Source organism: Elephantulus edwardii, unplaced genomic scaffold (assembly GCF_000299155.1).
Source record: "Elephantulus edwardii isolate Elephantulus edwardi_28Jun2011 unplaced genomic scaffold, EleEdw1.0 scaffold00053, whole genome shotgun sequence".
NCBI classification, from domain to species: domain Eukaryota; kingdom Metazoa; phylum Chordata; class Mammalia; order Macroscelidea; family Macroscelididae; genus Elephantulus; species Elephantulus edwardii.
This window is the reverse complement of record NW_006399803.1, coordinates 16,342,400-16,359,514: the sequence shown is the minus strand read 5'-3', so window position 1 is coordinate 16,359,514 and position 17,115 is coordinate 16,342,400. Positions and strand designations below refer to the sequence as shown.

General features: G+C 42.2%; 1 protein-coding gene and 1 pseudogene across 1 annotated transcript in view; one reads left to right on the top strand and one right to left on the bottom strand.

Annotated features, from left to right (window-relative positions):
• The window catches only part of MAML3 (mastermind-like 3 (Drosophila)), a 615,975-nt gene that overhangs the window by 336,145 nt on the left and 262,715 nt on the right, over window positions 1–17,115 (bottom strand). The window lies entirely within an intron of this gene.
• On the top strand, window positions 4,682–10,117 carry LOC102873902 (annotated as a pseudogene).

Below are 17,115 nucleotides of genomic sequence, written 5' to 3'. Positions count from 1 at the left end.
CTGAGAATTAATTACTATTTGGTTCTTAACCTAAGATTCAAGCAATATGAGTAACTGAACCCAGGTCATCAGTTCTCTAAGTGTTCCAGGTATGCCTATGTGTTATTATTCTCCACTGAGGTAAAATGACTGTTTCCAAAGCATGTACTAATGGTCAGAGATAATGTCCTGTACAATTAGTCACAAAAAACAGGCTCAAATCCCACTGAGACATCCTGGCCTGTACCATAACTTAGCCTGAAAAAATTTCTAGCATTTGCCCTATAAAAACCACAATTTAATATTCCATTCTCAATTATAATATAAATTTAGTTGATATGCAATTTGTCAAAATAAGGGACTTAAAAATATAAATGTTATCTTGAATTCATTTTGACTGGCTTGTCAGCTGCTCAAGGACCTGTATTGAGGTCTTTAATGCTCCTGAATTCCCGGAACCCCACTTCTATGACCTTTCAAATAGGCGCCTCTCTGTAGAGAGGCATGAATTGTTGATTGGTTCTGATTTCCCATTGTAGTTTTTATAAAAATTGGCCATTTTACATAATAGCCTACATAACAGCAACTGTTCTGAATCTGCTAACACACTCTCTCCCTGGTGGAGAATATATCCAAATCCACCTGCTTTGGACAACGTTGTGATGTGACAAGCTATGAAAACATACACCACTATCTATGTTCCTGCTGCTTTGTGCCATCAAAGCAACTACAATTCAGAGTGACCTTAGAAACAGTAACTCTGAACTTTGTCCTATCCTGAGCCTATCTCACTGTCTCAAACACACCTAGCCCCATTACCACAGTTACTGAGTCAATCCATCTCATCGAGCATCTTCTGCTGCTGCACTGACCCTGTACTCTTCCAAGCATGATGCCCTTCTTCAAAGACTGATCCCTACTGAGACAGAGCTTCAAAACCCTTGCCTCCAAGGAGCAGCCTCATTTCACCCTGTCTAGGACAGACCTATTTGATCTCTTGGCAGTCCACAACATGTTCAATACTCTTCTCCAGGACCACAACTCAAAGGTACTGATTCTTTTTTTTTCTTTTGTACAGTTAGGTACTGATTCTTCTTTAGTTTTTAGTCACTGTCCAGCTCTTTGATGCATATAAAATAATTGCAAAAACCATGGACTGGTTCAGGCACACTTTTGTCTCTAGATTGATATCATAGCTCTTCAGCACTCTAGAGAGGGTCCTGACAGCAGACCTCAATGAAAAGCATCTTTTGATTTTATGACAGCTGGTGCCAAGAGAGTTGATTATATAGCTGTGCAAGCTAAAACTGTTAATAATCTCAATTTCTTCTCCATCATGATGCTGGCAATCGGCCCAGTGGTGAGAATCTTAGTTTTCTTGATGTTGAGCCTCAATCCATATTAAAGACGGCAATCCTTGACCTTCTGCAGCAAACACTTCAGGTCCTCCTCAGCTTTGGCAAGCAAGGTGGTTGTGCCATCTACACAGCACAGGTTGTTGATCTGTCATCCTCCAATTCTGAAGGCACCTTCCTCCTCAGAGGCCCATGGCTATGCTGCTCAGCACCACCTAGCCAAGCCCCACCCTGCTGGATGACATCATCATGGTTGTGTGGGTTTTTTTTTTTTAATTTTGGTAACCTCTCTTTTTCTCTCACAATACTGAAAAATGAACTCACTGCCTTGTTGTTGTTATTAGGTGTTGTTGGGCTGTTTTAAATCACAGCAGTCCCATGGACAGAGCAGGGCTGCCTCACAGGGTTTGGAAGCTACAGTCTGTGTGGAAGCAGCCAGCCAGGTCTTCCTACCATGAAGCTACCTGGTCATTTGGAACTATTCCATTAGCAGCTGAGGACTTAACCACTGCACCATGAGGACTCTTGGGTGTTTGGTTTTTGTTGTTTTTTTTTCTTGGATTTTTTTTAATCTGTTTGTGGTTTATGGCCTTATTGGCTCCTAAGTGCTATCCATGGATGGGGCTGATTATAACCCCATCTTGTTTGCTGCAATGTTCTATTTCAGCTGTTTAGGCGGAAGAGTTAAGAATTTCTCTTGTGTACTCGCTCCCCAAGGAAGAGCCCAATAGAAAAACCATGATTTCTTTCCGGCAGAAAAGATCTCAACAAGTCAAGTCTCATTCCTCCTTTCTGCTGATCCCATGTAAACCACGAAGCACTTTGTAAGGGGCCTGTGCTGCAAGTTAGGGATATGTCACACCAAGAAAATCCACCATGGCCCAAAGCTGTTTTCCTTGTGGCTTCTTCAGTAGCAGGCAGGCCGCCTCCAGTGTTTATAGTCAGCAATTCTGAATGTGCTGACATGGAGAACAGTGACCACAAGTCAATGCAAACCAGCCAGAGAAAGAAAACAGACTCCAAAATGCCAAGAGGATGTTGGACTATCCAACTCAGGCCTCCAACGTCCACTGGTGAGGCCACAACCTTACCAGGCCAGGCCTGGGGGCGAGGAAGCAGAGGCATGCTCACCTCCTCCTGCTGTCCCCTTGCACCAGGACTTCATCTCAATGTTTCTATTCTGGGCACTGATGATAGCAGAGCTCTGGAGGAGGGAGCCTTTCTCCTCCAAGGTTCGGCCCCCCTCCACAGCCTTCTCCCACTGCTGGCTCAAGCTGAGAGGAGGGAGGAGGGGGTCAGGCTGCTGGGTTCCCAACAGCTTTATGAAACTCTCCCTCTCCCACATTTAACTTAACAAAAGTTCTTTTGGTTAAAAAAGATTTGGTTTTGGGTTGTTGTTTTCTTTTCTCCAGTAGCAAAGAAGTTTTGTTAAGCAAAAAGGATCCCCAAAATTGCTGGGTAGCAAGTCTAGCATTAAAGAGTGAGAAAAGGAGAGGGAAAGAGGGAAAGAGAGCGAGATATTATGAAATTAAGCTTCAATGGGGCTACTACAATATCACTATAAAATTGTATAGGCAGACTGGGACTTGAGGGTTCTGAACCCTCTTTTCCTGCCCAGGGTTAGGAGCTGCACTCCCAACCCAAAGGTAGTCAATTCAAATGCATGCATTGTGTGCCACAGGAGGAAAATGGGCAACCTCATCTCATGGGATTTACAGACTCTGAAAACCAGCTGGAGGTTCAGCTGTGAGTCAGTTCCGATTGGACAGCAAAACAACCACCACTCAGATTAAAGAACTGAGAAGTAACTTCATTTGAGAATGTTTTTTAAAAAGGAATGACAAAGTAGGCAACGTGTCTTCTTGTCCTCAGGCAAATGTGGTGAGAGCAGTTTTGGGAGCTGGGCTTCCAACCAGTGGAGCAAAAGCTACAGTTCCACACTGGTAAAGCTTCCTCTCATTGGTCTCTGAAGTCAGTTCAGACTTACAACTGACCGTCCCTCCAGCTGTTGTCCAAGACTGTAAATCACACAAGAGGAGACTGGCCATCTTTCTCCCGAGGAGAAGCTAGTAGATTTGAACCCCTAGAGAAGTGTAGTCTTTAGTTTAGCAAACCAACTCTACAAACCATACTGCCAGAGTTCCCTTTATAAAGCTGTACTCCTCAAATTCTATTCACTATAATTTATAGAAAGCCAGGTATATTGGTATACCTATTGGTATAGCTATTCTCTAAAGACTTAAACAGTCCTTCAACTATGTGAATTTGAACTCCCCAAGGCACTCTGGTGGTCCAAATAGTTCAACTGCTAACAAAAGAGTGGTTGGTCAAACTCATCGAGGAGCTTCATGAAAGATCTAGGGATCTGATTCCACAAAGATTTCTCCCAAGAAAAGCTTACACCTATGAGGTAGTTCTGCTGTCACCAGCATCACTAATGACACTGACTGGACAGCACCTAACAAGTAGCTGGCCAGCCAATAACTACTCCTCCCCCTTCCCCTCAGCCTCCCTTGCTTCTGAAAGGCAATATATGGCTTAGCTCTTGCCAAAAATATGTCAAGAGAAATAATGTGATAGGTTTGGGCTATAAAAATTCTCTAGCAGAAGTCCCATGATCCTCTAGGTTCTCTCTTTTCACATACATTATCTGGAAGCAAAATACTCTGAAACCCCATAGAAGAATAAAAGGTGGACAGGGCCGGTTGTCTGTCCAGGGAATATGCACACTGTTTCAGGACAGAGAAATAAGCTCCTCCCTCTCCAACAATCAACTAATAGAATTTCAGAATTTGTCTATCACAAAAGTTACAAAAGAAGTGATACCAAGAAATTATCAGTTTAATTAGGTGAAGTGAAAAAAATGTTAAAAATATGTATATTATATATTAGCTTTTACAGGATTTCTTTTTTAAAGGCACGTGTATATATTTGTATATGTCTGTAATGTCACCAAAGAATAAACACTACAAGTCAATTATTATAACACTGGTTGTCTTTAGGGAAGGAAACTTGGGACATTGTAAGGAAAAGGTGGAAAAGAGATTCATTTTCCACCACATTCTAATCTTTTGAATTTTGTACCACAAGCATGTATAACCTACAAAAGTAACATGTTAAACACACAAATCGTGACAGGATCCAGTTCTCAGACCACCAGGAGGATGTTCCTGGACTGTTTAGCAGTCTCTAGAGCCTCTTTGAAAGTCAGTGGTACAGGATTGACATTTTAAAATACAGAAAGGTGCAGTGGACAGGTAAACTTCCTCCTCCTTTGAAGGGTTTGCTTTCTTTCCAATGGTAAGAGGAGACTTATAGTAGAAAGAAGTTGTTCCTTCTTCTAGATCATGTTAAATGTGCATACCACCGTTACCCATCATGCCTGGTATGGAGAAAGATTACTGGACCTCTTTCCAAAAAATTCTGATGCACTGAAAGAAGCCCAGAATACAGTGTTGTTGATAAAAGTCAGGTGAGTCTCACGCTCAGTCATCAGAGTTCTCATCTGTCCCTGTGTCCTATCTGCTACTTGGGCAGTATTCCTGTACTTGCAAATTTCATATCCCTTGAACAGAAAACAAGACTCATAACCCTGGGAAACCCTAAGTGTCTGCTGACACTAATGAAAATGGCCACATGTTCTCCCAAACAACATCATATATAAGTACCAATTGTAGTGATAATTACTGTTGCAACTATGTGCGTTTTTCAAATGCTATTTATTGTGGCTGTTATAAGCCACTGCGTCAAGTATGACTCCCAGTGACCCCATGAAGAACAGATACAGAACTTGTCCTATCCTGTGCCGTCCTCACCATCTTCAACACATTGGAGCCCGTTGCTACATTGAAAGCTTTAAAATTCACTTTATCTTTAAAAAAAAACACACCACAAAACCACACCAAAACAAAACCCCACCTCCCCAAAACCCAAAATCCCCAAAAGCAACTTCATTTTTAAAGAAAAGGGGAGAAACATGCCTTTGTTTCAATGGAAAGCTTCTCTAAGTGTTTTTTGCTCCACTGCAAGACATTTAGGAATGAGTTTTCAGGGAGCTGCCTCCATCCATGGCCAAGCGCAAGTGCTTCGAGAATACACAGAGCAGCACATCAGGGAAGTCCCACAAGGGGACCTGATGGGCAGTTAAAACAGAGGGGAACAAAGATAGCGACTGGTTCCGTGGAAGAACAGGGTTGAGTGTGAAAGGCTGGTTGACAAGGAGTGTCTCCGTGAGAAGGCAGGCCCTGAACCATTCTATTTTCTCTTTAGCCTGCAGGTCCCACCTTCATCTCTAAATGATCTGAAAAACCCTTTGTACAAAAAGGCCACCCATGCCCAACTCCTCCATGTAGCTGAAAGCCAAAGTGACTCACGCTTCTGACTGCAACTTTTCTCTATGCCAACCATTCCCAGCATGCTGGCCAGGTGGATAGCCAGAGGAAGAGAGAAAGACCTTCAGCCACATGAACTGACACCGTGACTGTAACAATGGGTTTGAACATATCAGACATGGTGTGAACGGTGCAAGATATGGCAAGGTTCAGATCTATCTTTCAAAGGATCACTATGAGTTGTGGTTGACTCAGCAGTTTCTAACAGCAACAGCTATATAAAGATGGAAAGAGTACATAGATGAAGATGTTCTGGTTAATAATCTACTTGAGTAATTAGTTTTGGTTTAGGAAGTTTCATTAGATTTTTTTTAAAAGTCTCTTAAGATTAAATCTATAGTATTTTCAGAGTATCTTTAAGATCTTATCTAAATGAAGTTTTTCTGTAAGACAGAATGGAGAGAAGGACTATTTCATTTAAATGGTAAGTTTTCTATTTGTTTTTGAAGAAAAGTCTAATTTTTAAAAGATCAGATGCTGCAGGTTAACACGTGCAACTCTCTGACACACCAAGTGCTAGTTAAATTGACTTTATCTCTTTGATCCTTCTCAAACAGTGAAATGCCCACGTTGTAATACTTATGAACTGAGCTCAATTCAAAATGTACAGCATATTTAAATGGGTCATTTCAAAGTCTGCAAAAAGAGCTTTCTGGGGCTCCGCAGAGCTGGACTGTGATCAAAGGAGGACTCTCTCCTTTCTGAGCATGTAGGAAGACCTCCCAGAATCCCATGCAGTTAATTTAGGACCATGTGTCCACTTCCTAAATAACATGCCTCCGGAAACTCTGAACTTTGATGTCGATAGTTGTAGAAGGGCTTCAGGCCTTTTGTTTATAGGGTTGCTATGAGTTGTGCATAGGGTCGCTATGAGTCGGAAACGACTCGATGGCACAAAACAACAACAACAATGAGTTGTGCTTGACTTGAAGGCATTCAACAATAGTTCTGACCAATGAGCAATGAGCAGAGGAAAAACAAGTATGGATTCTCCGTACTGTCTTGCCCGATTGCTAGGAAACTTGAAGTCTCATATTAACCTGGTGGTGTCACAAATGATAGCACCTCTATCAGCCTGAGCTCCTGAGAATCTCCTCGCTCTTCCCATAACAACCTATGTTAGAAATGTACCAGAAGCCTCAGAGGTCATGGTAAGCCAGCAGAATCTGGAGTAAATCTGCTACTGAACCACAGGTTCCTGCATTTATGATTAATGAAGGTCTGGTGGCATAGTCTGCAGGGAGCTGTACTTGCTGACCCCCAAATTTGTCTCCACTAGGGGCTTTGTGGGAGAAAGAAGGACAATCTTCTTCTGTGCAACATACAGCTTTGAAAATGCACTGGAGATTCAGCTATGAATTGATTTTTACTCCATAGCAATGATTTTGGGTTTTTGTTTTTGTCTTTTACTGTTTAAAAGTTCCAGGAAAGCACAATACTTATATCTATATATAATTGTCATGAGCTGTAGAGTCAGAACTGACTGCTAGGTGACCCTCTAGTGGATTTTTGGAGATTGTAAATCACAAGGAAGGAGACTGCCCATCATTCTCTAGTGTAGCTGGTGGGTTCAAACACCTTGCCTTTGAGTTGGCAGCACAACGCCTTACGCACTAGGCCACCAGCTCTCCCTTCTTGCCTGTGTAGTACTAGACAACTCACTCACCCTGAAATTCAGTTGTTTTGTTTTTACCTTAAATGGGAATAATGATTTCTGTCATGTATACCCTTCAGAGACACATAAGGACCAAAGGAGATTTTCTGAGAGTATTCCGATATCTGGAAACCACAAGCCAGGCTGTAAAGTACTAGCACTGTTTGGGTGGCTAAACCTGGAGAACGCAAGTGGCTGAATTTAATTGCTTATTTGGGGCCAGTTATTAGAAATCACTGTTCCATTTTCCTTAAAAAGTCAAGCAATACATTCCACTGATAGATCAGGATCATGAGAAGTCATATTCTGGCACCACTTGGAGAATAACTTGTTATCTTAAAAATGTCAGGGCTAGCTGAATGGTTTCAGAAGCTTCGCTTCCAACAAGCAAACGCAACTATTTGCCTCTGGCATAAAAAGAAAGGAAAAATAGAGGCCCCAAATGAAAGGCTTGGCACAAAGCCCTTTATTCCTCCCACAGCCTGTCAGAGAGGAGGAGGGAGGGAGAGTTCCAGCAGGAGCGAGGAGATTGGGCATTCCAGACTCCACCCCTGCACAGAGAAACAGGGAAAGGAGGACTTCGGGAGGGCAAGTACTAATCTGTTCCTGTCTCACTCCTTACAGAGAAAACAGATTTTTACAGAGAGGAAAGGAGAAATGGAAGAGATGCCCTCCACATGGAGATGCAGAAGCAGGAAAAGCAACTGTGTCCACATGGAGATGCAGAAGCAGGAAAAGCAACCGTGTCCCTTGCTTTCCCTGACAAAGGACCAAGGACTCTGCTTCTAATCCAGAAGGCTTCCTAACCCTTAGAGCAGATGACGCCAACCCACAGAATGATCTGCCAGAGGGCTGTGTTGAGGCGATACTAAGACCTGACATATTTTTTCCCTTCATATCACTTACTAAATGCCAAGCACTGACATTTTCTATGTCAAGGAACTGAGGCACAACAAGGCTAAAGAAGTTGCCTGAGGTCGCACAGCTGGGATACAGCAGAACTGAGAGCTACCACCAGCCAGTCTCACTGCAGATATTGTGGCTTTAAACTGCATTTCTAAGGGAGGGATCAAAAAGCCAAGTGAGGACAATCCCATTGCTGGGGCTCTGTTCTCACAACAGAGTTCCCAGAGTAGGTTTCAGATCCATTCCTTCAGTCAATCCTCAAGTCTATTCTATTAGGTATCTTTGCCCCACTTTACAGATGAAGAGATGGGCACTCAGAAAGGTTAATTTGCCCAAAGTCACACAGCACAAGAATGGCAAGTAGAAATGAAATCCAATCAGACCGTGGCAGACTAAAGAGAGAGCTTTGCTGCTGAGAAAATGTTTATGGACTTGGGGAAGAAGGAAAAAAAAAAATAAGAAAGTAGAAGAAAGAAAGACACGGAGGTGAGAAACTGGCAGTTCTGGGACCTGAGAAATAGAACTGATCTAAATGGTGTTCTAGAGTGAGTAAAACATGGCGCTGCTAAGCTGAGGTCATACGGTTCAGATCCACCAAGATGGGCAATCTCTTCTCGTGTGACTTACAGCCTCTGAAAACCCAGTGGAGGCATCAGCTTTGAGATGGTTCTGACTTCATGGGACATAACAGTAACAATAAAGAAAGGATAATTAATACCTGTCAGTATAGCTTATTTATTACAGGATCTTTCTGTTTAGATGGTAAGAGAGATGATTAATCTAATGTTATTCTAAAGAAAGGTATTCTCTCATGCCAGCAAATCTTTTTACTCATAGGAGAGTTACCATGAAGTAGTCGACTGTTTTGGTCCCCCTGCTTGCTGTCTTTATGTCTCCTTATACTAAATTGTTATGATCATATACTTCCACATTCCTCAAACTTATGAATCACTGAATAATTGTTGGTTGTTTTGTTGTTGTTATTTTGCATCATTTGCTAATCCACAGCTAAAATGTTCCTCAACCTTAAGCGAGATGGGAGCAATGCAATTATGACACAGGCGCAAAAGAAGCTCATTAGCATACCCGTGACTGACACAGAAGATCATTAATTAGGCATTCCGAGCATAAGTATATATGTATAAATTAGCATCTATTCACCATTTAAACTCTAAGAGAATTTTCATATCTGAATATTAACTATGTTGGAAAATTACTAAGTTTTCCTGAGTGAATTCTACAAACAATACTCATCCCTGGTAACAAAAACAAGATGAAGAGGAAGGGTTTCGAGGAGCAGAACTGGACACTGGGAGGAGTCATGTGATGTTTTTCTTTTTTATCTATCAGACTCTTCCTCTTTTTTGTGTCCCTGTCTATCCCATCAGCTGGGAGCTTTGAGTGGACACTTTTCTGTCAAGAATACTCAGACATAGCTTCTTCCTCTTCCCGAGATGCTATGTAGAGGCATTCAAAACAGTCCAGCGTCTGACCTACTGTTCTAGGCTGCCTGAAAACACAGCCTCTAACAAAACTAGGCTGTCCCAAAACCCTCATAATACAATTGTTTACCTTTATACAAAGAAGGTTGAGAAAGCACCAAAATCTGCATGTGTTGTGTGCCCAGGCTGACTAAGAGGGGTTCATGCTGTGAGACCTGAAGTTCTCATGACATTGTCAAAACCATGTCAAAAAACACGTCAGCAGAGCTTATGGTAGTTCCTCCGTGTGTGCTGTATGTGTCCATGACAGGATCAAGCTTTCCTTATTGAGAGCAGAAAATTGTTGTGAAAGTACTAAAGGCACAAGCATAAAGTCAGAAAGCTAAATAAAAAATGGCTCTTCTTTAACAAAATCATATGACTTGTTCTGTTAAAAAAAAAAGAAAAGAATACTCAGACATAGTGCCATCACGGACGACATTTACCATTATTGTTGTATACAGTTGAGTTGGAATTTTCCCATAGTTCTATCATTTATTCTTTCAATAAATAAGTACTTTTTAAAAAATTTTACTTTAATGAAAGTTTACAGAGACTTCTTGTATGTGATGTGATGTAAGAAAATGCAGAGAATACGTAAGTAATATGGTAAGGTTCCTACACTTGAAGACATCATAGTCTGGAGATAAAGTTGAGTAGAAAATGTATACATAAACCTATAATGTGAGGTAAAAAAATTATAGCCAACCTAGAACACAAATGTCAGTCAGAGAAGAAATAGACTTCTAGAAGGTGTTGGGGACGAGTCATGAGACAGGCAGATTTTGAGAAGAATAATAAGGATGTCAATCTAGAGACTAAGATGTGCCTAATCCAGGCCCTGATCTTTGCAATAACTTGTGCATCAGAGAGCTGGACAATCACTAAGGATGACAGAAGAGGAATTGATGCCTTCGAATTGTGGTGTTGAGTCTTGAACATACCATGGACTGCCCAAACAACAAATAGGTTTGTCTTGGAGAGGGTGAAATGAAGTTTCTCCTTGGAGACTAGGATTTTGAAGCTCCATCTCATATACATTGGGCCTGTGGCCAGAAGAGACCAGTCCTTGGAGAAGGACATCATGTTCGGAATGGTGGAGCAACAGTACAGGAGACTGGGGCAATGGGAATTGATGTGTCGGAATTAGTGAGACTGGCTCAGGACAGGGAAGGGTTCAGAACTGCTGTACGAAGTATTTCTATGGGCCACAGGTGACTCAATGGCACATAACAACTACAACAACAACAAGAAGGATGGGTTGAAGAGGCAGAGAGACTCTAGTGGTACAAATAATTAAGCTCTTGGCTACTAACCAAAAGGTTGACAGATCCTAACCCACCCAGAAATGCCTGGCTATCTGCTCCTGAAAAATTCTACTCTGCATTCAGGAGTTGCCATGAGCCAGTATTAACTCAACATTAACTGATTAGAAGAAGATCTGGCAAAGTTTGGAGCCTGCCAAGGGAGTCACATACCGACACACGAGAGCCTGGTCATAGTCAAACTGAGGTCTACAACACCAGACCTTGAACTATGCTACTCCTGTAGTCAGTAGACTGCCTCCTCCATTTTAAGGGTAGATGATATTTTTATCCCTTCAGGCCTCTGGAAAACCAGAATCAGTATTATATTGATGATAGCACTCGATTGTTTTTCACATATATGACAATGATGCTAATTACTCTGTAGAGCACATATTTGTGTTGTTTTTCTATCAGTTATGCTGGATTCATGCCAGCACATCTATCCTTCCCTCCTGATTTCCCTTGGGACCAGCAGCACACTTTTGTAAGATAGCTAAATGGGATGAAAACGCCAATTTGTAGCTGTTGGGCCATTTGTCCTAGATAAGATGAACTCATCTGTGTGGAGACTGAACCAAGGGGTTCGATCATTTGGCACCAGACTATACCCATATGAGCTCACCAGCTGCATAAATTTCATTGGTATGACTTTTCCAGCAGAAGAATGAAAATATTTAAAATAAAATCACCTAAGGGAGCTCTGGTGACCTAGTTGCAAGAAGCTGCACTGCAATCCCAAAGGCACATGGTTCGAATCCACCAGATTCTCTGCTGGAGAAGCAGGGGCAACCTCCTACTGTGTCAGTTGGATCCAATTAGATGGCCCGTGCGTGCGCGCGCACACACACACACACACACACACACGAACTCTCCTCTCTTCTAAAATAAAATCACCTAAAAGCCAATGTCAGGTGGATCTTGGAAGAAAGCAAAGAGTACCAGAGGAATGCTTATTTGTGTTTCATTGACTACACAAAGGCATTTGACTGTCTGAATCATAACAAATTGTGCCCCAACTTCTAGAGAATGGGAATCTCAGAACACTTGATAGTGCTCATGAGAAACTTAGATCAGGAAGCAGTCATCAGAACAGAGCAAAGATATCCTGTATGGTTCAAAATCAGGAAAGGAGTGTGTCAGGAATGTGTCTTGTCTCCATACCTTTTAAGTCTATATGTGGAACAGATTATCTGGGAGGCTGGGCTTTACAAGGAAGAATGTGGCATCAGGATTGGAGGAAGACACATCAACAACCTATGTTATTCAGATGACACAACCTTGCTTGCTGAAACTGAGGAGGACATGAAAGTGCTTGCTGCAAAAAGGTCAAGGACTCTAGCCTCCAATAATTGATTGAAGTTCAACATCAAGAAGACACCACTGGGCCAACTGGCAGCACCATGATAGAGAAGAGATTGAGGTTTTTAATAATTACCGCTTGCTTGGCTCCATAATGAACACTTTTGGTACCAGCAGTCAGGGACCGCTTCAGAGTATTAAGAAGCAACGATGTCATACTAGAGATTAAGATACGCCTCATTCAGGCCATGGTCTTTGCAATTACATGCTATGCATCATAGAATTAGACAATGACTAAGGATGACAAAAAAAATTGATGCCTTTGAGTTGTGGTTCTGGAGAAGAGTACTAAACATACCATGAACTGTCAAGAAAACAAACAGGTCAGTCTTGGAGAGGGTGAAATCAAGTTTCTCTTTGAAGGCTAGGATTTTGAAGCTCCATCTTACATAGTTTGGGCATGTGGCCAGGAGGGACCAATCCCTGAAGAAGGACATTATTCTTGGAATGGTGGATGGGCAGCATAGGAAGGAAGACCCTGGGTGAGATGGATTGACACAGTAACTGGGGCAACAGGGGTAGGAGTTTCAGAGTCAGTGAGAATGGCTCAGGACAGGGCACGTTTCAGAGCTGTCATACACAGGGTCGCTATGAGTTGCAGGCAACTCTATGCAAGTAACAACACTTAAAAAAAAAGACAGGTTAACTTATTAGCTTGTAAACCTAGAATAAAAGCAAATCCACTGTCATTGACTGCTATTCTGAGTTGTGAATATTTGGGGCCATCCTGTTGACTCCAGTTCACAGTGGAACAACTTAAAACCTTGCCTTATCCATCACTATGCTCATAATCTCTGCCAAGTTCAAACTTACGGTTAGAGTCAATCTCATTGAGGATCTTCTTCCCTTGCACTAACTTGTCCCTTTCCCAAGCATTCTGACTTGTAATGTGCCATTGAGTTGCCTGTGACTCATAGTGACCCTATGTACAACAGCTCTGAAGCCTGCCCTGTCCTGAGCCAGGCTCACTGATGCCGACACTCCTACTCCCATTACCCCAGTTACTGTATCTGGAGTCTTCCTCTAGACCTGCCCCATAGTGCCTCCAAGACAAGTACATCTTTATGGACACAGATTGCTATGTCTTCTCCCTTGGAGTAGCTGATAGGTTCAAGCTGTTGCCCTGTGGATGATTAACCAATCAATTAAACACTGTGCCACCAGCACTCTTTCTGAGTCTTAGCTTGTACTTTAACCCCAGTGTTGTCAAGTTGTTGTGATTCTGAGACCTCCCATTGGGTTCTGAGGCTGTAAATCACAGTGAGAGGAGACTGTCCACCTTGCTCCCACAGAGACACTGATGGATTAAAAACTTGAGATTCGAAGCCAGCATAAAACCAAAAGGACTTTGCCACCAGAGTTCCCTGCTAGCTTGTAAATGGGGTAAAATATCTCCACCTGCACAGTTTCAGACATCCACCTGTACAGAGTCGCTGGGCCATCAAACAGTATGTTCAGAAAAAAGGCATAGAGCAGAGACCTCTCCCAGCTGTCCTGATTCTGTCTAAAGGTATGCAGGCAGTGGGGTTTTTATCAGGCTGAAATCCTTACGCTTAGGCTTTCGAAGCCCCTTCGTTCCTGAAATGCCTCTGCTAGGATTTAAGACCTGTTTCTTATTGGATACTGCTCTGCGGCAGCAAGGAAGGTTGTTATCAAGGTCAGAGCCCAGGTACTCTCATGAAATAAAAATCTAAGTGGCCAGCGGTGGCTTCCCTGAGCGTGTGAATCTTCTCTGCCTCAGCTATTGGCAGATATTGAAGTTTCTGAGGCACTCTGGGTTTAGAAGGAAACAAACATGTTACCTCTAACAGACTCATCTGGAAAAGTGTCATCTGTTATTGAAGAAAGACCTGTCTCGGATCATGAGTGCTGATTTATTTCATGCTCTTAGCTAAATATAGATCCACCATCTATTTGTGGGGCAGATTCATGTAGAACAAGTATAAACATTCCATTTTTCTAACGAAAGGAGAACTTCTGAAGGCTATTTTAGTGCCCATGATAAAAATGGGGACACAATTCTTGGCTTTCAACTATAGTGGATAAAGGGAGCCCTGGCGGTGTGATGGTTAAACTCTCAGCTGCTAATCTGAAGATTGGTAGTTTAAACCCACTAGAGATTCCATTGAAGGAAATACCTAGCTATCTGCTCCTATAAACATTGTTGTGCACCATCAAATCCTAGAGACTTGACCTCTAGTGGGCCCAGCTTTCTCCCACAGAGCAGCTGGTGGATTTGAACCACACACCTTTGGGCTGGAAGCACAGTTCATTACTACTAAGCCACCTGAGTTCTCCTATAAACATAATAAATACCCTGGCAATTCCTATGGGACGATATTATCTCTAGCCTTTAAGGTCACTATGAATTCAGATTGACTCAATGGCATACAACATAGTTGATGATAATAAATCAGTTACTTGAAAAAGATTCATGTAGAACATGTATAAACATTCCATTGCTCATTAAGATCCTGTTATGTGTCCTGCTGTCCCATAGCTAATATGATGTGGACACAGGCACAATGGGAAGTAGAGTACTAGTGAGCTGAGTTGGCTAGGACGAGAGGAACTCAAGCACTTGCTTATGCCTGAAATTAGGAGAAAAGGAAAGCTCAGGTGGGCTATATGAGCTGGGGCCTATGGAAATTGAAGGATTACATGATCTTCACAGTAGGACACGACTCACATCTTTGAAGTACATAAGCAGCGAGGAAAAAGTCTTGAGTTGTGTAATCTCAATAAAACATGCACAAATTAATTGTGTTGAAGAAGGAATGTAAACAGTCTGTCCTGTGGTGTCTACTGCATTGTCTGTTAATTGATAAGTGGTGTCAGTCCATGGTTGCAATTGTCCCTACTCGTCACTACCTTCTAAAATTGGCCAAAGCTCTTCCCATGGTGGCCTTCTGACAAGAATGGAATACTAGACTTTTTTTTTTTTAATGTTGAAGCTCCTCTGCTAATAAAAAGTGAAGCTTGGTAAGGCTTCACAGAAAGAGATGTTGTGAGCTCAACCTACAGAGACATGTTCCAATTTAGGATGTAGAATGAAAATTACAGGGTAGCCACAGAAGCCTGTTTAAAATTAGGACAAACTTCACTTTGGGCCTCTTAAGCCTGAAAGAGTTAGGAAATGAGGCAAAGAAAAATGGGGGGGGGGAAGGGGGAAATTAACAGGAGGAATTTGAAGAGCAAAATCCCTTGACTTCTGTTCCTTCTTATTGTTCTCCTGACATGGCAAGGTTTTCACACTTCTGAAAATCAGCAGCAAAGAGCGTTCTGAATCTCTCAGCAGCATCACCAAAGTTTCTAAGTCTAAGCCTGTGAGAAAATCCCGAGGCACACAGGCCAATAGGAGCTTGGTTGGGGAAGGAAGAGGAAGAAAAGAAATGGGAGGATCCTCCCTGGTCCCACCCCTTTACTCAGATCCAATGACTGAGTCCACAGGGAAGCCAGGTTTTCAGTCAACTTCCAGGTGGAGCTCATTCTGGGAGTTGCATACAGCATCCTTATCGCACATTTAAGTTAGTAAGTCTAGCAACAGGCTTGCAGCTTCAAAGTGGTGGGCAGAAGATAGCTGCTTTCTCATAGCACTACTGAATGAATGAGAGCTGAACCCTTGTTAACCCAGGGAAGCAATATGGGGCATAGCTGTATTCTCTTCTTTATCTCAAGAGTTTCATCTCTCCATTTCTAAAAGTTAGGAAAATGTTATCTGCCTTTGTTCTTTGAAGACTATTTGGACTTGGTTCTATATTTGTAAAGAGTTTGATTATTACATGGAGAACTGGTTATTCTTATTCTTCTACAAAAATGGTTCTTTTCATCTGAACATCCAATCTTTTCAGAAAAATAAAAGATACACAAACCCAACCAGCAACAGATAATCTCCCATTAGATTATTGTACAGAAGGCACCAGGTATATGAAAGGGGATCCAGACCTTGCTCCCCCTTTTAAAAACATCATTTATTAGATTCTCTGGTGATTTAATCCATTGGGAGTTTCATTGTTAACTCAAAGGCCATGGCTCTCTGGAGGTTCAAATTCAAGGGAGGCAACTATATCTTGTGAAATTTTCCAGTCTCAGAAACCCTCTGGAGAGTCAGCTCCTTGAATGGGCTCCAATTCTGTAGCAATGAGAGCCTGGTTCCTGGATGGAATTCCTGGCTAGAATAGGTCTTACCCATCCACCGCTGCCAAGTCACTTCAAGATCACAAAACTGTCCTATAGAACTGTCCCTCAGTGTTTCCAAATCTCTCTGGAAGCAATCTGTCTCATCATTCTCCCACTGATCATTCTCCCACTGTGTGTGTGTGTGTGTGTGTGTGTGTGTGTGTGTGTGTGTGTGTGTGTGTTTCTCTGTGTGTGTGTCTGTGTCTGTGTTTGTCTCAAACCACAGACCTTTTAGATAGCAGCCCAACTCTTAGTCAACTGTGCCATCAAAGCTCCTCAGGATTTCTTGGTTAGAGATACTCCATGTTTAGCTCCATATTTCTAAGAGCCAGAAAGAAGTAAGAAGGTGATGGAATGTGGGGGAAAAGATGGTTGCTCAGGTCCAACATTAGAGAGCTCTGATTGCCTAGTGACAAGAAGCTGCATTGCAATCCTGAGGCACGTGGTTTGAGGCCACCAGCTATTGCACAGGAGAAGGACAATCTCCTCCCATGCAATTAATTA